This window comes from Girardinichthys multiradiatus, chromosome 2, assembly GCF_021462225.1.
Source record: "Girardinichthys multiradiatus isolate DD_20200921_A chromosome 2, DD_fGirMul_XY1, whole genome shotgun sequence".
NCBI classification, from domain to species: Eukaryota; Metazoa; Chordata; class Actinopteri; order Cyprinodontiformes; family Goodeidae; genus Girardinichthys; species Girardinichthys multiradiatus.
In genome coordinates, this window is record NC_061795.1 from 4,692,117 (window position 1) to 4,714,035 (window position 21,919).

The 21,919-nt window shown below is 40.6% G+C and overlaps 1 long non-coding RNA gene across 1 annotated transcript; it reads right to left on the bottom strand.

The window, feature by feature from the left end:
- LOC124859270 lies at nt 1-7,531 on the bottom strand. Its single transcript, XR_007036056.1, has 5 exons — nt 6,678-7,531; nt 6,404-6,497; nt 2,431-2,597; nt 140-1,381; nt 1-64 (listed from the first exon to the last, which is right to left on the bottom strand). It is a non-coding gene; the product is annotated as an uncharacterized LOC124859270 (long non-coding RNA).
- Nucleotides 7,532-21,919: the final 14,388 nt, after the last annotated feature.

Genomic DNA, 21,919 nt, shown 5'->3' on the forward strand with positions numbered 1-21,919 from the left:
ATAATTTAAGATATTTATTTTTACACAGGGAAGGTGTAGTGATCTGGGACCAGGAAACCGCCAACTGCACAGAGAAGAGGGGCAACATGTGAGTATGAGATAATGAGATGAGAATGTAGTTAACTAAGATCTGTCTTACAGGGATGAGGAGTGAAACCACCAAGGGGAATGGAGATGTGGAGTCTGGGAGCTCAGCACGGGAGTTGCCTTGGTGTGATTCGTTTATCCAGATGGCTCGGTCTTTGAGAGACGAAGAGTCCTCCGAGAAGCTTGCCTGAGAGCACATTGGAGGGTGGACAGGGTTTGCTGCTGACTTGGGCCGGTTTGTTGTTGATCCTGATGCTGCCAGACGGGAGTTAATCCGAGAAGAAAACTTGAGACTTGAATCTTGAAAATCCAGGAGCATCTAAGGTAGTTAGATCCAGAGGTCAGGAGCATGCTTAAGACCAGAACTGGAAGCTGGATCAAATAGGTCTGGAACCTAAGGAGGAGGCCACGAGAAGGTAAGTCTTGGACACCAAGAGAAACTTGAAACAAGCTTAGATCTGGGCTAGAGATTGTACCACTGTAGGTTAACAATCAGCCGATAAAGTGCCGGCAGCTTCAGGCTTAAATACCCCCAGTCGGCAATAAGGAGATGGTTAACACCTGTCCACTCACACCCAGGAGCAACAGTGCCCTCTATGGACCAAGCAAAGTTAGTAGCAGGCAGTAAAAGCACAAACACTAAACTCCCAGACCCCGACAAACATCTATCCCTTCTGATGATTTGTATCTCATTGAACCTGTGGCACACATAGCAATGTTCAATGTCTATTTGTAAGCATGTTACTTTCATGCTTGAATGCATAAAATAATGAGAAATACATCACTATCTTATATTACTAACAGTACGTAACGCGAAGGTAAACAACAAATCAAAGAAAAATCAAACACAGCAGGAGTAACAGGATCAACAACAGGTCCATTCCCAACTTAGACCTTATGTGGCCTATGGTTATTTTTGGCTTCTTTCACCTTGTCCACCTTTGAGTACTAAACTCCTTGTTTGGGTTTAGGCATAAATCACATTAAATTAGGTTTTAGTTAGTAGCAGGCAGGAAAAGCACAAACACAAGACTCCCAGACCCCGACATCATCCTCCCCTCAACGGCCGCCGCCTGGTGGCCCTGAGGAAGTGGAAGGCAGGGAAGCCCAAAAGTACCTGATAAGAGACGGGTCACAGATAAAGGACTGGGGCACCCAAGTACGGTCCTCAGTACCGTAGCCCTCCCAGTCGACGAGGTACTGCCAACCACGACCCTGCCGACAGGAGTCCACGATCCGTTGGACCGCATACACCAGGTGCCCCAGATGGTCCGGGGTGTTGGAGGGGGTTTGGCTGGAGGGCAAGAAGAACTGGTGAACACAGGCTTAATCTGGGAGATGTGGAATGTGGGATGAATACGTAGACTCGAGAGCAAACGGAGGCGTACGGCCGTGGGACTGACAACAGATTCTATTACATATGGTCCAATAAATCAGGGAGAAAGCTTCCTGGACATCAGGGGCAATCAGGGGCACTCAGAGGTAGGCCTACATTTGCAATCAGCAAGTGTAGGCGATGCAAGGCTCTAATGGTAACATCCCAGATGCGCTTGCAATGGCGGATATGGTGATGGACCGAGGTGACTGCAATTTCTCTTTCATCGGCTGGGAAAAGAGGGGGTTGGTAACCAATTGATGCCTCGAATGGAGAGAGACCTGTGGCAGAGGACACGTGTTAGTTGTGAGTATATTTGACCAATGAGAGGTGATTGCACCAGTCCATGGGATTAGTCGACGTAAGGCATCTGAGGGTTGATTCGAGTTGCTGGTTGATATTCTCAGTCTGTCCATTAGACTGGGGATGATAGCCTGAGGTCAGAGAAACCTTGGCTCCGAGAGCTAAACAAAACTGTTTCCACGCCTGGGAAACGAACTAGGTTCCTCGATCAGACAGAATGTCCTGTGGAATGCCATATAAACGGAAGACGCGTTTAACTATTAGCTGAGCTGTCTGAAGGGCAGAAGGTAGTCTTTTTAGGGGTATAAGGTGACATGCTTTCGAGAAGCGATCAACGATTGTCAAGATAGGGTTCATACTTTGAGAGGTGGGGAGGCCAGTAACAAAATCCCAGGCAATGTGACACCAGGGTCGTCTCGGAATGCTTAGGGGTTGGAGATAACCTGATGGTGGCTGATTGCTAGGTTTGTTTCTGGCACAGACGGTACAGGCTTGAAAATACTCCTTTACATCCTTGTGCAGGGGTGACTACCAAAACCTTCTAGAGATAAGCGATATGGTTCTGCTTGCCCCGGGATGGGCAGAGAATTTGGCAGTGTGAAACCAGTGGATTAGCCGTGAGCGGACTGTGGATGGAACAAAATGTCTGTTGGGTGGTCCTGTACCTGGATCTGATTCCTGTTGTTAAGCACAAAGGACTAGGTCCTCCACCTCCCATGTGAGGGACCCAACTGTCCAACTAGGAGGCAGAACCGGTGCAGGCTCCTCCTCAAAGTCATCAATGGAGAATTGTCTAGACAGGACATCTGGCTTAGGGTTTTTGGACACAGGTCTGTAAGAAATAGACAAATCAAAATGAGAAAAGAACAGAGATCAATGGGACTGACGTGAGTTCAGTCGTTTAGCAGACCGCAGGTAGGCTAGATTTTTATGGCCAGTCCAGACCAACATTGGGTGTTCGGCTCCCTCTAGCCAGTGCTGCCACTCTTCTAGTGCCAACTTGATGGCTAATAATTTCTTGTCTCCGACATCGTAGTTTCGCTCCGCATCGCTCATTTTGCGGGAGAAAAAGGCACATGGATGTAACCTCCCATCTCTTTGGGAGGTTACATCTGGGAAAGGACTGCTCCTACCCCAGTATGTGAGGCATCCACCTCTAAAACAAACTGCCTGGTGGAGTCTGGATGGACTAGAATTGGAGCCTGTGAAAACTTCTCCTTGAGGGCGAGGAAAGCCGAGTCTGCTTCTGGTGTCCAGGAGAATGTGGTTTTTGGATCCTAACTAAGTGGTAAGCGTTTCTGACGTCTAGTTTGTTGAAAATAGAGGAGCCATGCACTGGTTCAAAGGGAGAGGAAAGGAGAGGAAGTGGTTATTTGTTTTTTTACTGTGATCTGGTACTGTAACCATCAGGAAATGGTTAACACCTGCCCACTCGCACCCAGGAGCAACAGTGCCCTCTATGGACCAAGCAAAGTTAGTAGCAGGTAGTAAAAGCACAAACACTAAACTCCCAGACCCCGACAAACATTTATCCCTTCTGATGATTTGTATCTCATTGAACCTGTGTCACACATAATGAGAAATACATCACTATCTTATATTACTAACAGTAAGTAACGCGAAGGTAAACAACAAATCAGAGAAAAATCAAACACAGCAGGAGTAACAGGATCAACAACAGGTCCATTCCCAACTTAGACCTTATCTGGCCTATGGTTATTTTTGGCTTTTTTCACCTTGTCCACCCTTGAGTACTGAGCTCCTTGTTTGGGTTTAGGCATAAATTACATTAAATTAAGTTTTATCTAACATTGCAAGTTAATTCCATTTGGATAAAAGTTCCTGGGTCAGGATTAGGAAATGATCATGGTTTAACCAAACTCTTTTGAAATGTTTATGTCGGAATGTGTTACTGGCAAGTCCTTCAGACCTTCTCCATTTCTTAACTGTACAGTTTGGTCTTTTTGTCCCTAATTTGTTTTGGTATCAAAATGAGTGATCCTAAACTGGACATTTCATTTCCAGCTATAAACAGTGGTGATTCAAAATAAATATCTTATTGGAGGCAGATAACTACAAAGCAACTGCAGTTATATCCCTCCAATAAATGTCTAGCACCAAAGGAATAATTCACTCATCTTCACTATATACAAATATTGTGCGTCAAGCTTCTGAGATCTAGAGCCACAAGAGAGATCAGATCTTGTTTTTTTTGGATTAGGAAAATATTGTGGCTATGTCAGAATATGTTACTGGCAGGTCCTGGATGACTGTTGTACCTTTTCTGTTTTGGTTGTTTGGCATCGACTTATTTAGGAACAAAAAGAACCCATCTTCCTCAGGACATTTGATGCTGACCCTGAATTAATTTGTACCCACCAGGGGGATGTTTACTATCTGCAACTGATGACTGAAAGTATTTGTTTTAATCTCATAGTCTTCTGTAGGGAAATTATGTGCCCCTGAGAAAGCTTCCTTAACAGCAGGAGGTCAATCAGTGATTTTGGTTTGATCAGGGCCCATAATCTCATATATTTCATGAGAACCAACAGGTCCATAACTGAGCAGGCCTAAAATCAGTGGAAACAGAGTATATCCCAAAGTCTTCAGAAAATAACATGTAATTACATTTTGTATAGGTGAACTTTGAGCATTTGTGTGCTTACTTATTCCCATATTTTATCCAAAAGGCCAAATTTTTATGTGACATAAATCGATATACACTGATTAAGTACATTGGTACAAATGGTTTGTTTTCGAGTAGGAAAATGAAGTAAGAAGGAATGAAATGGGGGTACAAATTGACCCATAGCTTTTCTAGCACAAGAAAACATCACCCAATTCTGCTGGATTAGCATCTAGATTAATCATTTCATCAGCAACACTGACTCAGTTAATGCTACTTCTGATAAACACACCATATCAACATAGAAACAGATAAGACATTTTCAAAGGCCACCTGGAAGAATTTTGATTTGAATTGCCGTAGAACTAGCAATAAACAATGTGCAATGATTAACTGCTTTGTCCCAGTAAAAAAAAAAAAAAAACAACTTCAGTTTTCACTTACTGGCAGTAATTCAGTTTTACTGTGTGATTTCACACGTCATATCAAATCTAGGCTCGGACAATGGTAATAGAAGGGTTAAGGAGCTTGGCTCAACCTCTTGACACTCTAGCCTAAATCTGTCCATTTTCTCAGTATACTGTTGGCATATTGTTCTGTTTCCTGTAAACTCTTGACACATCGAACCCCATGGCACCCGTGGTCATAGCTGGAGCTGTAAAAGAGCTTGACGGGAATATAATCTCCTGCTGTGAAATGTATGTGTGAGGAACATCTAAAAAAGTCCAAATGAAATATTTCCACAATTTTCTAAACATGTGGAAGGTTTTGAAAAGGTGAAGTTGTTTTTACAAAAATGTATAAAATATTGGTTGGTAACCCATTAGGTCCTAATACCTAATACCTTGTTTTACTCGTAAACTGAAGCTCTAGTCTAAACTAACCTACAGTGGCTTGCAAAAGTATACGCCCTTTGACCTTCTTCTATAATTTGTTAAAACTATAAATTGAATGTATTTTAGTAGGACTACACAAACACAAAAGTAGTGTATAATTGTGAAGTGGAATAAAAATGATACATGTTTTTTACAAATAAAAGTCTAACAATTGCAGCATACATTTGTATTCGGTCCCCTCTCATTTGCAGGACCTCTTTTTCCTGCTGTTACAGTTGTAAGTCTTTTGGAGCATCTTTCTGCTACTTATATTTAACTCCATACTTATTTCCATGTTGAGGGGAAAAGTATTTCCGCAACATGACACTGACACCACCATGTTTCATCTTAGGGATGGTGTGTTCAGGGTCATGTGCAGTGTTTACTGCTGCACATTATATTTTACATAAAAGTCAAAAGATTCATCTGACCAGAACATGTTCTTCCACATGTTTGTTTTGTCCTCTATATGGCTTGTGGCAAATAGAACTTCTTTCTTTCAATTTAGATGAAGGGCCATATCTTGCACTTGCGCATATTATGCACTACCTTCTGTTTGTTTATCAAAGAAAATCTCAATAAAATACATTGAACATTGTGGCTGTAGTGTGTCAAAATGTGAAAAAGTTCACAGGGTGTGAATGCTTGTACAAGGCACTGTAGCTTACCTGATCTCTGCTGTTATCATATGTCATAACCTAATACGCTATTTCAATAAAGATTTCTGTAAAGACTCTCTTGTCTTCCTTCTTTTTTTCATCACCAATCTACCCTACACTTTAACCACTGTTCAACCCTTTGACCCCTACCCTCTCCTGTCCTTGCTACCAGCTGCTCATCTCAAATGGGAAAATCCTTTGTCCTCAAACAAAGACTCCCAAAAACCCACTAATCAGGTCTGGAGCTAAACCTGTGTTTGTGTGTGTCTGTGTCATGATGCACATGACACACACTCAGGAAGTGAATATGGTTTCTCGTGGCGTTTCTTGTCTGAGATCAAGACAGAGACACACAGAGGAGGACAATGAGAGAGTGTCTGGATACGTGGACAAGTTTCAAAACACTAAAGTTAGTACATGATGCACAGGAAGTCTGTGTTTGCGCTTGAAAGAGGAACTAGGTATTAAGTGTACTTACAGGTCAAAAGGAGAAGGAAAAGCAATCGCATAACCCCAGCTCTGAAGGCCCCAAGCAGAACGCAAGACCTGGCTTTTTGAAAAGTCACCCATATCTGCTGGAATGATAAAGTAGATGAAAGCATAGAATAAGAATGACAAGAACAAACATGGTTGCTACTTTAAGCCGATAGCAATTCAAGCTTTGATTTTCCTTTTCAATCTTAAACATTGTCATATTAGTTTTGAAGAGAAAGGTCAGGTTTTATGTAGTTTAGAGCTTGGAATGTACTCACAAGTAGGTATCTTGTCTGTTATGTCATAACGTCCCTAAGATCGCTCCTCTTTGCCTCTTTGCCAAAAAGAACACAAAGGCCGTCTCAGGTTTCCCAAAACTTGATGATGGCCAAATATACTATGGACTGATGATAAAATAGTGGAATTATTTTTTCATCGCATCTGGCATTAAACTAGGATAAGATTACTAAAAAAGAACATTGCTTATGCAGTCACACATGGTGGAAAAGCCAAAATACCTATGAAAACATGTACAAGGATCTCTGTTTTGAGCATTTAAAGCCGACAAGGAGAGCAATGAAGAGAGATTCTTTAAAGTCTCCCGTGAGCAGGGACAAAACAGGACCAGCTTCCAGGCACCTGCTCCAACATAACAAGTGCATGGACACTTCTTTATCACAATGATTTTATCTGTAAAGGGCATCAGAACGACTCACAAGACCTGTGATGGCTCATTGGTCAGCCTTCGGTCTTCGTTTGGCGTGTACTGCACAAACACAAAACATTTTAACATATGCAGAAACAGGGACAAGCAGGAGCATAATTTCTATGTTTTGTAATGTTCTTACATGTGGACAGAAAGAGGTATTTTCATCACAGTAAAGTGTAGCTGTTATATCGTGAACTTAGAATTACCCACAAACAGTGCTCCACTGTTTGAAGTGTAAGAAGAAGCAAAACACACACGCAAGCTTAGATTTACAAGGAGGCTCCTTCAAGTTGTTCCGTGACAATGCCAGACACACACACCAGCACAAATCAGACTATCAAGACAATGGCGGCTCCAGTGTTATCACCTCCATCGCTTTGTCTCTGCTCTGGATCTCCTCACTGTAGGCCTGCTGTATTATCTGTGTGCACGGGAGACCTAGAAAAGACAGGAGGGGTCAAGGATTGTTGCAAGGGCTCACTTAGCTTCAGTAAAGTGTCATACAGGCATTCTTCATGAGTGTGACACCCACAGAGAGGATTTCCACCCCTCACTGGGTTCCCACATCCCTCACACACTCATCCACAATCACACATGCAGACTTCTCTGTTCATAAGGTATATTTAGTGATCAGAATGTCATTGTAATATTAAGCCTAAGTGGTTTTCTGAGAAGGTGAGTTAGCTAAATATCTGCAGTCATCTAAAAAAAAATGTAACACCACATTGACTATACAGTTCTTTTTCAAGAATTACCTATGAATCTTTGAAAAATAAATTGATTTAATGCACTTAGAGAAAACTAAAGAAAACTATAACCTTCTTTAAGCATTAAACAACAAGTATCGATAGATATAAATAGCAAAATGTGTTTTGTAACTGGGCCAAAAACTGGAACACTCTACCCCCTAAGAGGAGTAAGCTAGTGTTGCCCCCTTTTGGCTAAAATAATTTGTAATAACAGTGAGATGCTTCTTGTAACCTTCTACCACTCTGACATACAGTACAGACCAAAGGTTTGGACACACCTTCTCATTCAAAGAGTTGTCTATGAATATTGTAGCTTTACACTGAAGGCATCAAAACTATGAATTAACACATGTGGAATTATATACTGAACAAAAAAGTGTGAAACAACTTTTTGTCTTTATGTCTTCTATTCTAGGTTCTTCAAAGTAGCCACCTTTTGCTTTGATTACTGCTATGCACACTCTTGGCATTCTGTTGATGAGCTTCAAGAAATTGTTTTCACTTCACAGGTGTGCTCTGTCAGGTTTAATAAGTGGGGATTTCAAGCCTTATAAATGGGGTTGGGTCCATCAGTTGTGTTGTGCAGGAGGTGGATATATTACACAGCTGATAGTCCTACTGAATAGACTGTTAGAATTTGTATTATGGCAAGAAAAAAGCAGCTAAGTAAAGAAAAACGAGTAGCCATCATTACTTTAAGAAATGAAGGTCAGTCAGTCCGAACAATTGGGAAACTTTGAAAGTGTCCCCAAGTGCAGTCGCAAAACCCATCAAGCGCTACAAAGAAACTGGCTCACATGAGGACCGCCCCAGGAAAGGAAGACCAAGAGTCACCTCAGCTGCGGACGATAAGTTCATCTGAGTCACCAGCCTCAGAAATTGCAGGTTAACAGCAGCTCAGATTAGAGAACAGGTCAATGCCACACAGAGCTCTAGCAGCAGTCACATCTCTAAAACAACTGTTAAGAGGAGACTGTGTGAATCAGGCCTTCATGGTAAAATAGCTGCTAGGAAACCACTGCTGAGGACAGATAACAAGCAGAAGAGACTTGTTTGGGCTAAAGAAAACAAGGAATGGACATTAGACCAGTGGAAATCTGTGCTTTGGTCTGATGAGTCCAACTTTGAGATCTTTGGTTCCAACCACCGTGTCTTTGTGCGGCCCGAAAGAGTTGAACGGATGGACTCTACATGCCTGGTTCTCACCGTGAAGCATGGAGGAGGAGGTGTGATGGTGTAGGGGTGCTTTGCTGGTGACACTGTTGGGGATTTATTCAAAATTGAAGGCATACTGAACCAGCATGGCTACCACAGCATCTTGCAGCGGCATGCTATTCCATCCGGTTTGCGTTTAGTTGGACCATCATTTATTTTTCAACAGGATAATGACCCCAAACACACCTCCAGGCTGTGTAAGGGCTATTTGACCAAGAAGGAGAGTGATGGGGTGCTGCGCCAGATGACCTGCCCTCCACAGTCACCGGACCTGAACCCAATTGAGATGGTTTGGGGTGAGCTGGACCGCAGAGTGAAGGCAAAAGGGCCAACAAGTGCTAAGCATCTCTGGGAACTCCTTCAAGACTGTTGGAAAACCATTTCAGGTGACTACCTCTTGAAGCTCATCAACAGAATGCCAAGAGTATGCGGAGCAGTAATCAAAGCAAAAGGTGGCTACTTTGAAGAACGTAAAATATAAGACATTTTTTCAGTTGTTTCACACTTTTTTGTTCAGTATATAATTCCACATGTATTAATTCATAGTTTTGATGCCTTCAGTGTGAAGCTACAATATTCATAGTCATGAAAATAAAGAAAACTCTTTGAATGAGAAGGTGTGTCCACACTTTTGGTCTGTACTGTACGACTGAGGAAAGTTTGCCTTTTGTCTTACTTTCAGCTTATGTTTGAGGTTTTTTTTTGCATGTACTGTTATTAAGTAACCCCACAGCATCCCAATAAAATCAAGGTCTTGACTCGAAATGAAAAGTACATTTCTAATGACAAATTTAATGTTTTAGTAACTCAAACTATCCAACTTCTTTCAAAGAGTTATTATAGATGGTGATGGCCATGGGCAGAAGGGTTCTCCTGTTGTGGTCTGTATTACAACAAATCTAAAAAAAAAGCCTCTGATAGTGCTTTTCCACCAAAAGAACTCTCGTTCTTGAAACAGTTTGGTTCCTTGCCTTTAACCTTCGTGCTTTGTTGAGAACAAATGCACATTTCCACCAGTTTTGTGAACCAAGCATGAATCATCAAGAGGGGCCATTACACAGCATGGGGCGGAAGCTTGGTACAGAGACAGCCGAGCTTGCTGAGCTGCACGCAATGTTCCTTTTAATGCAAAAACAGATCATCCATAAAATAGAATTAAAACATAAAGGAGACAGCAACTTTTTGAAAGATCAATGTTATGTACAATGTTTTGCACATGTTCAGCATCCTCGAGTGAAAAAACAGTTATACAATATGTTTGTTGTGTGTTTTCGCAAACACCTAATACACTATTTCAATAAAGATTTCTGTAAGATTTCCATAAATAATGTTTATAGGATGTGTTCATTGTCTTCACCACCATACTTGTTGCTTCTATTGTTTGCAGCTTTGAACCACCCACGAGTGACGTTACAGTACGCGCAGAAGAACAAAGAATTATGTGGTGCCCGAGTTGAACCAGAGGTCACGCTTTGGAACCTCATTTCATTGGTGGAAACACGCGTCACCAGTTCGAAATCAAGTTCAAAAACCGAAGCGGGCTCTGAACCGCGTTGGTGGAATAACTAAAGACATTCCCAGCACATTCTTAGCACTTGACTTTCCATTTCTTAATTTCCATCCTTGATGGATTTAATAGTATGTTTTGACTCATTGTCATATTGCAGGGTCAAGTTGTGCTTCAACTTTAAATCTTTTACAGATGGTTCCACATTTTCCTAAAGTACCCTCTGAAATACAATAGAATTCATGGTGGACTCTATGATGGTGAGCTGGCCAGGTCCTGTCGCTGCAAAACATCCTTAAACTATGGCACTTCCAGCTCTATGCTTCACAGTTGGTATGTAGTAATTTTGTTTATGCCAGTCATCTCCTGTTACGGTGTTCAATTTTAGACTTTTTCTGTATTTTACGGCCTGCTTTCAGGGGGGAACTTGCTTAGATGATCAATCCTGGGAATGCTGGCATACCCTAATACGTCTAAATGTAATTTTAACAACTTTAAGTGGCAATAAGTGTGGGAGTTGTCCTGATCTATTCCTCAGCATAAATTAGGATATTTTCTTATATTTTACAGAAAAGCATTTTCTTAGTCTTTTATTGCGTTTCTTAGTGTTGAATTTATCCGTCATGAAGCTTAGAGGATTAAGTAATGTAGGCTGCCCATTGTACTAATGGGCAGCCTACATTTTTGTATTTTAAACAATTCTATTTCTGTGGTTCAGCATAATTTTTTTTCCTAGTTACATGTCTCATAAAGAAAAACCTGCAAGATGAAAAGAAATGCATACCTAAATCTGAAATGATGGATGGTGTGACTATTCTGATTTTGACTAAAAGCGTGGACATTCTGTCTTCATAACACTACCTCAATCGCTCAAAGTATTCTCAAGGTTTTTAAGCAGATTTTGGAAATTCTATTTTCTAAATATTACTCTTAACTTTAGGAAAAGTTTGAAACGTAATGAGGAATTCAACCAAGAAAAGCTTTGAGCTCCTGATGCCTAAATCATAGTACAGGAAAAAGTATCTCCAGTTGTTTACTTCCTCAGAACCAGCTTGGGCTTCTGCTCTGGGTTCAGTCAGCTCTCTATCTCTCTTGACTGGAAAGATTGTCAGCCTTGGCTCACAGTTGCTGTCTGCCTAGGAGAAGGTACTTAGAGGCTTAAAGGCTGTTTGACCATTCCTCTCTTTGGAATTTAGAGTCAACAAAAAAAAAACTGTCTTCCTGGAAGATTAAAGAATATTACAGTGAAATAAAAACAACTCAATAAAATTTCAGCGGATAAGACTTCTTAAGAAATTTAACTGTGCACAGCTTCTTTGGGGGGTTCTGTTCACATTTGGTCAGCCCAACGTTCTCTTGTTATCTCCCTTCTTCAACTGATTCAGCACTCATGGGCACATAGAAGTCAGAGTGTTTTCCACATCTGTTTAGATAGCCATTAGAAAAAAATTCAACAGTTGGGTTTGCAGTATATGTTTTTTGTTTGTACACTTCTGTTTCCTATATAAATAATTATAGGCTTGAGTGTACTGATCAATACAAACGTGATAATGGTTTAAAGGTTAATAAAGCATCACTTGCAAACTGTTGCAAGGTTTTTGACATTACAGCAGAGATGTTAAAAGTCTTTTTTTCCAAGTCAAACTCAATTCTCAAGTCACTGAAGACAAGTTCAAGTCAAGTCACAAGTGTCATAGTGTTACGTATGGCTCTGACCCACATGCAGAATCACGCTCAAAGGAAACAGGTACAAGTTTGAAAAAATGTTTATTTAAGGAGAATGGATCGGTATGGTGTGCAGGAACAACTGTAAGGAAAAACGACAGGTAAGTGGCACAGTAAACAAAACCGGAACTTAAATGTGAAATGTCTCTTACTAGGAGGGAGAAGGCAATCCGCCAGGAGGAGAGGGATTTGGACTGGAGAAGAAGTGAATATGGAGACAATGGTAAGTCCGATGATTTCTTAGTTACTTGGGTTAGAGCTTGGAGTGCAGGCGAAGCATCAGCGGAGAGGTGGAGGGTGGACAGGTTAGGTTGAATGGTCTCTGGTTAATCCGGGTCTGGAAGCAGCAAGCCGGGGAAGTTCCAGAGTTCGGCGTCGGGTAGGTGTGTGTGGAAGATTCTTCCTGGGGAGATCCTAGGAGCGAGGCTAGTGCGAAACGAAGACACCGGGGCCAGCTTGGGTAACCTTCAGGTAGTCGCCGGTTCAGTTCACTAAGAAGAACAAAGAACAAGTTAAACGTTGTCTAAGGCAAAGTACACATAAACTTAATTAATACGAGGCTGAATGAGTAGCTACCACAGAGGCTAATACTCGAGCGACGAGATGCTGGCTGCTTCCTGCTTAAGTACTCCAGGATTCAATCACCAAGATGGAAAACACCTGTCTCCACCACTGCCGAGCACTAGCGCCTACTAGAAGTCAAAAAACACAGACAAAAACATACAACAGAAACTACAGCCCTGACAAGAAGTTATTTCATGTCCTTTAGGCATGAAGTAATTGTATTTTGCTTGGTTGTCCACATTCCCTAACGTTTTCCAAAGAACACATAGTTCACTCACTACTCTTGTACGGTAATATTAAAACTGAAAATAAATAGTTGCAGTGGCTATTATTCAGTCTCATGTAAATCTGTTTTTGGGCATTTGAGGGTAATTATTACGTGCCTCTAATGCTGCTTCACTGTTGCCTAGCAACATAACTTCCAGGTGGAAACTGCAAAAATGCACTTTGGAGTTGGTGATATTGTGATTATTATATTTAATAAAAACTCACCACATAATTACATCTTGTTTCATATTTCTAGAATTGCACCACTCAAGGTATTTTGTAGTAGCTCTGTTACTTTTATTCTAATATATTATTTTTAAAAACGTACTTTTGGACATTTGTTATGATTCATAACCATAGCAACAAGCAATTTTTTTACACTAAAAAGCTACTTTTCTATTGAATAGCTGACTGCAGGCTGGATAAATGTGAAATTAATCTGTAGTAGAGTGTGGTGGTGGGGGAAAGCTTGTGACCAGCATGTATACGGATGCTGCAGTCCTCTACACAGCCATCATGGGATTGAGTCCCGGCCAGGCGGGCTTTGCTGCATGCCTTTACTTTTCTCTCTCCACCCCATTTCCTGTAGGTAAACTTACAAAATATAGGCCACTAATACCACCATTTTTTTTAAACTAATCTGTACTAAATAATCTGCTAATATTATTTTATAAATATAACAAAACAAAAACAATATATCCTATTCTGCATTCCCAGAACCAGAACCAAACATAGAGAAGCAGCATTTATTTTTTATGCTCCACCTTTCTGGAACAAATTCCCAGAAAACTAAAAATGCTGAAACCCTGAGTTCCTTTAAATCAAAGTTAAAAACCCATTTGTTTAGAGTTGCCTTAGACTGTTCTATTAAACCTTTACCTAAAGCATTATAAATGTTTGTCTGTAGTCCAGCCTTTCTGTACCTGCCTTTATGTCACTGCAATGTACTTCTCTCTATGTGTTTTTCTTTAATGTTTTATTCATGTAAAGCAGTTTCAGTGGTATTGTTACTGAAATGTGCTTTACAAATAAAGTTGGCTTGGCAGTAATTGCCAACAGGACACATTTGAACTTAATGTCAAAGTTGCTCTGACCTGAAAATCTGTGACAGCAACTGTTGTTTAGCAGAAAACACATAGCAAGCAGCAACAAGGCTCAGAGTGTTTTGGTAACAGGGGCATATCAACCGTCAGTCGTGTGTTATTATAAAACAGAAGTAAATGTTTAAAAAATTAACAATGACCCTCCTGAGTTACATAACACCATTAGTAGGCCTTGTTGGAAACCTTTGTGGAATGCAATTGTAGATGAATTCCGCTGCACCATGGACTGATTTTAGATATAGTTCAAAAGGTACAAAACAACAACTTGGCCACTAGCAGTTCGGCATATTTTCCATGTGTGGCGCATGGCGTAGCGGTGGACCGCGCCACCCATGTACGGAGTCCTCAGTCAAGTCCCTACCCAGCGAGACATTCCCTTCATGTCTTCCCCCTCTCTCCATCTTGTTTCAAGACTGTTCACTTTGAGGCCAATAGTGCCACAAAATAAAAAAAGAATATTTTCCATGAGACATCTAGAAGCTGTATTCAGTTTGAAATTATATTTTCAGCTAATTATGGTTTGTGTCACTGTGAAGAACTAATAATTGACATGGAACAATTGGAGGTGGTAGTTCTGCATGTTTTCACATGCAGCTCGGGGAAAAGTCAAAGTGTTTAGCTGCTGAATGAAGTGGATAGAGAATTCCTGTTGCCTTGCACTTTCATAGTCTGAGGCAAGTGAAAACAGGAAGAGTTACACTGAAGGGTGTCCTTAGAGAGCAGCTTCGCAAACAAACAGAACCACGAGTACGAGCCTGAAGAAAACAGGAAACGCTGATGGGGGAGGATACGGATGGAGACAGTTTCACAATGATGAGGCCTGAAAGCATGTGCTTATTGTTAGTTGGTATTTCCATTATTTCTTGTGAGGATATTTTCACTCAGCATGTAGAAGGACATACAGGTCCCTCTCAAAATATTAGCATATTGTGATAAAGTTCATTATTTTCCATAATGTCATGATGAAAATTTAACATTCATATATTTTAGATTCATTGCACACTAACTGAAATATTTCAGGTCTTTTATTGTCTTAATATGGATGATTTTGGCATACAGCTCATGAAAACCCAAAATTCCTATCTCACAAAATTAGCATATAATTAAAAGGGTCTCTAAACGAGCTATGAACCTAATCATCTGAATCAACGAGTTAACTCTAAACACCTGCAAAAGATTCCTGAGACCTTTAAAACTCCCAATCATGGGTAAGACTGCCGACCTGACTGCTGTCCAGAAGGCCACTATTGACACCCTCAAGCAAGAGGGTAAGACACAGAAAGACATTTCTGAACGAATAGGCTGTTCCCAGAGTGCTTTATCAAGGCACCTCAGTGGGAAGTCTGTGGGAAGGAAAAAGTGTGGCAGAAAACGCGGCACAACGAGAAGAGGTGACCGGACCCTGAGGAAGATTGTGGAGAAGGGCCGATTCCAGACCTTGGGGGACCTGCGGAACCAGTGGACTGAGTCTAGAGTACAAACATCCAGAGCCACCGTGCACAGGCGTGTGCAGGAAATGGGCTACAGGTGCCGCATTCCCCAGGTCAAGCCACTTTTGAACCAGAAACAGCAGCAGAAGCGCCTGACCTGGGCTACAGAGAAGCAGCACTGGACTGTTGCTCAGTGGTCCAAAGTACTTTTTTCGGATGAAAGCAAATTCTGCATGTCATTCGGAAATCAAGGTGCCAGAGTCTGGAGGAAGACTGGGGAGAAGGAAATGTCAAAATGCCAGAAGTCCAGTGTCAAGTACCCACAGTCAGTGATGGTCTGGGGTGCCGTGTCAGCTGCTGGTGTTGGTCCACTGTGTTTTATCAAGGGCAGGGTCAATGCAGCTAGCTATCAGGAGATTTTGGAGCACTTCATGCTTCCATCTGCTGAAAAGCTTTATGGAGATGAAGATTTCATTTTTCAGCACGACCTGGCACCTGCTCACAGTGCCAAAACCACTTGTAAATGGTTTACTGACCATGGTATCACTGCGCTCAATTGGCCTGCCAACTCTCCTGACCTGAACCCCATAGAGAATCTGTGGGATATTGTGAAGAGAACGTTGAGAGACTCAAGACCCAACACTCTGGATGAGCTAAAGGCCGCTATCGAAGCATCCTGGGCCTCCATAAGACCTCAGCAGTGCCACAGGCTGATTGCCTCCATGCCACGCCGCATTGACGCAGTCATTTCTGCCAAAGGATTCCCGACCAAGTATTGAGTGTATAACTGTACATTATTATTTGAAGGTTGACGTTTTTTGTATTAAAAACACTTTTCTTTTATTGGTCGGATGAAATATGCTAATTTTGTGAGATAGGAATTTTGGGTTTTCATGAGCTGTATGCCACAATCATCCGTATTAAGACAATAAAAGACCTGAAATATTTCAGTTAGTGTGCAATGAATCTAAAATATATGAATGTTAAATTTTCATCATGACATTATGGAAAATAATGAACTTTATCACAATATGCTAATATTTTGAGAAGAACCTGTAGAAAAAATTCTTAAGAGGAATAACAAAAAAACTCTGCATCTCCTGGATAGAGCCACATTGCTCTTGCTGACACATATTGTTAGTCTAAAGGGAATCTGCTGAGCCTCTCCATAGTTACAGCAACAGATACAGACAGTCAGCCAGTGGACATAGCAGGCTGCTTTCAAAACAAGAAGTATTAAACTTAGAATCACGTTTTCAAAGATTGAAATTCTTGTTGACTCAATGATTTTACGTTTAAAAACTCAATTTAAAAGCAATGCTGGGAAAGTATTCCCCCCTGGCAGATTTCTTCTGATTTTTTTGTCACACTTTAATTTCTGATAAAGATAAGTAAATGATAGGGAAAAAGATCTAAACTAATTCAGTCTGGAAACATTACAAATATATTTCCAAGACTTTGGAAACTCGAGCAAAATTCAGTGAGAGCCATTACACATAACATGTATCCAGGATAGCATCTAAAACACTGTAAACCTGTATTGCCTCAGTTAAGGTCAGTGTTCATGATTCAACAATAAGAAAGAGACTGGGCAAAAACTACAGTCGTGGAAGAGTTCCAATTTGACCAAAAACAACACAACCAGACAAAAGTGGAACTTTATGGAATGTTTAGCTCATGTTACACCATGTCAATACAGCATGTACAGCTAGGTTATTACAGCATCACACTCACTAACATGCATACATTTATACACCGATATGTAGATCAGCAACAGATTGGCAGTAGATCGAATCAAGTGCCTTGCCCAGGGGCCCAATGACAAGAGGAAGCTCAATTTTTGGCCACAATTCCCCTTTTAACTAAACCACTAGAATCACATCTAAAACCAATTTTAGGCATCGAAACAGACTTCACTTTTTATAACAAATACACACCAAATTCAGTCATTTGTTTGGATGTATTTTTATCTAAAAAATGCTCACCAAATGAATCCCAGAGTTCCCCTGAACTGTTCACCCCAGGTAAACAGAAGTTCAAGTATATGTGTAACAAATGTTGAGAAGAAACCATGAAAGCAATAGTTTGTTTACAGATATGAAATGGTGGTAGAAGGAAAAGAAATGACAATGGGTGGATGCAAAACCAGTGAAGATGCAAACTGAAGCCTTCTACAACACAAACAATGCAGCTGGATAAATGCCCAGCAATAGTGTGATGTAATTGTATTAGTCCCCAAGCTTCCTGAAAAACATTTAGGAAGACATAAACACAGGAACACTGCTATTGAAGGGCATGTCTTTCAAATCCCAAGAGCACCAAACATCCTCCCCATGAGATCTGACATACTGAACAAGACTGTATTAGTGTTTTTATGACTTCCTGTTTGTGTGTTTTGAATAAGCAAAATTATTCTTAAACAGAAGGTTGAATGTCAGATTAAACACAGCTTTTTCTGTAAATATACCTTTGAAGTAAATAACACATTGTCAAAAGATTTCTTGATCTAATACTTGCAATGTGGCGGCACTCTAATATCTATTGAAGCCTTGAGATGTAATATCCAGTAACATGTTTATCTTGGCGCCTGTATGGTGTCACAGTTAGTAGCACTGTTGCCTTGCAGCAGAAAAGTCCTGGGTTCAAATCCCTAACATTACAGTTAGGTTAATTGGTGTCTCTGAATCGCTCTTAGGTGTTATTATGGTGTGTCTCTGTGTTGCCCAGTTACGGACTGGCGACTTGTGCAGGGTGTACCCTGCCTCTCGCCCAATGACTGTTAGGCAACAGCTCCCTTGTGACCCTGCATGGACAAGCGGTTATAGACAATGGTTGGATGGATATTTATCTTGGACAACTAACAGTTTGTCTTTAACTGTACCCCTTGTAGAGGATTTTCCTTGCAGTCCTTGTTGGCAGTAAAAGCTAAAGTTCAGCTCCATTTTAGCCGTTTTTTACTCCCCTTAACATCACAATAATCTTTTTCCCTTAAAAACCCCCAACTAGGAAATGAGTCCAGACATACATGTTCAGACACGAGCCTACTCTGCAGCAGCTGCTTTAGTACCACACACAAACATAGACATGCATCTATCCTTGTTTAGGTCTGGAGCTCCCCATGCAAGTAGAGTTAAAGAATGGAAGGAATTTGATAAATGCTGGGAAAGGAAAGAGGCCCAGAAGCAGCATGGGTAAAGACACCCCCCTTCCAGAGCCGGAAGTGATGGGATATCATGCAGGATATGGGTAATTATGTGGTTGTTTGTTGGAGATTTGTTGGCTTTTTGTGTGAAGTGTGGAGGCCACTGTAATTAAGCCACTATTGCAGTTATTACTATCAGCATCTGGTTGGTGGAATAAAACCACAGGAGGAAACTTGCATGAACTCTGAGTAGAAATTAAAGCTAGTCCATGTGTGGATGAATTTGAACAGAAGTCTGCAGTGCACTGATGTAAACTGAGGTGTTTATATTACTGCATATTTAAAAGCTTTTCAGGTCAAACTTTACAAACTGCGCAACTGCACTGCCTAAATTAGTTATACCCTTTGAACCTTTCCAGATTTTTGTCATGTCACAAACAATAATTTCAACAGATTTTATTGGAATTTTCTGATAGATGAATACCAACTAATGTGAGAACCAAAGGTCACCAGTCCATTGCAGGGCAACACAGAGACACAAAGGACAAACAATCATACACATACCCATTCACACCTAAGGCCTACTGAGAGAGACCAATTAACCTAACAGTCATGTTTTTGGACTGTAGGAGGAAGCTGGAGTACCTGGAGAGAACCCATGCATGCATGAAGAGAATATGCAAACTCCATGTAGAAAGACCCCAGGCTAGGAGTCAAACCCAGAACCTTCTTGCTATGAGGCAACAGTTCTACCAACTTCACCACCGTGCAGTCCTGCTCTGGTCAAATGAGACCAAAATTAAACTTTTTGTGACAGAAAAAATAACATGATACATTACTCTAACTACCCCATTCCCATTATGCTTAGGGTGGTAGCATAATTTTCATCCACTATTTTATCCATGTTGCAAATCAGTCCATCTCTGTCAAAAATTTTAAAGAGAGACTGAGAAATATTTTTTGAATGAATTATAGTTATTAGAGTTGTTTCTAATTTGGGTTTAATTTGTTTCTGTTACAACTCTCGTTTTTATTTATTTATCATGTAACTTTGGTTTAATGTATTTATTAGAATTCTACTTTTGTTTCCCCTTTTGATTGTTATATTCTTTAGCTTAGTTCATTTCTTTTTCACTCTTAAGGTGTCAATTTGAGTTTATCCAGTTGTACTTTTAAGTTAGCAGTGGTGAGATTTATGAGTCCTTTGGGGTTTTCTGATCTTACCTGCACATTTTCTCTATTTCCTTGTGGACCAGTTTTTTTGGTGGTTTCCACTGGTATTTTGACAAATATCTTTGGTGTTAATCTCAAAAGTCTTTGAGGTTGCTTGGCCCCCTGCCAGCACCTTAATCATTTGCTCCCTCCAAAGAGGAATTCATTTCAGGATTCTGGCTGGCTCTAAAATGTTAATATTACTTCTAATATAATAAATATAATAAAAAAACATTATTCTAAACCATCTGTAAAGGGCACACATAACTTTGGGCCTAACTATATTTGTTATGGTATCTTTTTAAAATTGGATAATCCTGGCGCATTACTAAGTATGTGTGGAAGTCATGAGCTTCATATGATGGTGTAGTTGTTTGTTGACATTGTCTGTTGTTTAGGTATGTTTAGATAAAGATTGTTTTCTTATTTGGGTTTTTGTTTGTTTATAAGGCACTAAAAATGCAGAGCATTGTGTGTTCACTAACTGAGCAAAATTTCTCAATTGGAACAACACAGTGTCTAGCCATCTATCATTCTACCCATCAATTTAAGGAGGATGAAGGGGGGTGGACAAGCAAGTGAGTTATGAGGAGGTTGACCAGTGAGAATGACTGGCCGTGAACTCTTGCGGATTGAGGTGAGTCATCCCGACAGGTATTGCTGATCTAATCGGGCAGTGGTTGGAGGATCTGAGAAAATCTCCAGTGAAGGCTCAAGGTAAGACTCAGGTAGGTAGTTCTACAAAGTGCAACATGAGGTAAGAATATAGGAAGCACTGAAAACATTTCACTAAGAGGTTGATTGTCTAAACCAGTTTTGACAATTAGGCATTAAGGGAAAGTTCTCTTGACCCTTTTTTTAGTAGTAGTTTGATGAGATCATTGGAACCAGCCAGGAAGGGAAGACGGGAGACAGGGACAAGAAGTTATGGGTAAAACACATGAACACCCAAGAATAATAACAGATAGTCGCTCTGATGACCAGTCAAATGTTCAAGACATTGAGAAGCTCTTAAGTACAGACAAACTAATTAACCAGGTATTTCTTAAAAAGACAAAGTCTTGTGGTTATAGCAAATTGCAAGCACATTTGTTTATTTATTTAATCATTATTTAAATTCTGGTTTCTGATAGTTACACTGAATATATACTGGTTCTTCTTTATGTTTTCCTTACTCTTAGCTCTGCCTACAGTAGCTATCGTTTCGCCTTAGTGCTTCACATGGATCTGTGGAGGGTTTCTAGTACTCTCTAAATGTTATTAAAAGGTTAAGGATTTGCTCTGTACACTAAAACAAGAACTGTCTGCACTAGATTTAACCCCACTACCCCCAGTGTAGGGTAGCTGTGGGCCACCAAGGTTGTCACTCAGTCACACAGAAACACACAGTGGGCCACCATTGTTCTAAAGTCTGGAGTCAGTCCAGGAGAACAGACCTCGCTCTGCTCCATCTCCTTTGGAACAGTCAGCACAAAGAATGGCCTTTGACCGCCTGAGCTGAGGGGAAGAAATGAACTTCAAGGAATTCAGACAACATAAAGCAAGGAGTCTTCCACCCTTTAAAAGCTAAACAATAAGTAGGGTTTTAAAGAAAGTTGTTGATTAGCTTCAGCAAATAGAATGACTGGTTTCCGTTTAGCTGAAGTTGGAATCAGTCATTGTAGGTAACACTTTGGAACAACCTGCTGAAGGAAATCCTGTTATAAACCACTACATGTCCTCTAACACCCATTTTTATGAGCTGGCAGTTTAATCATAAACCTTTTTATTACCACTTTCCAAACGAAGTGCAACTCCTTTGGGGGAACTCATTCATGGTTTTGAAATTGCCTGTGACTGCACAAAAGCTTGTGTAATTTTTAACATGAAGGGTCTAAAGGACCTTTTTATTGAACAA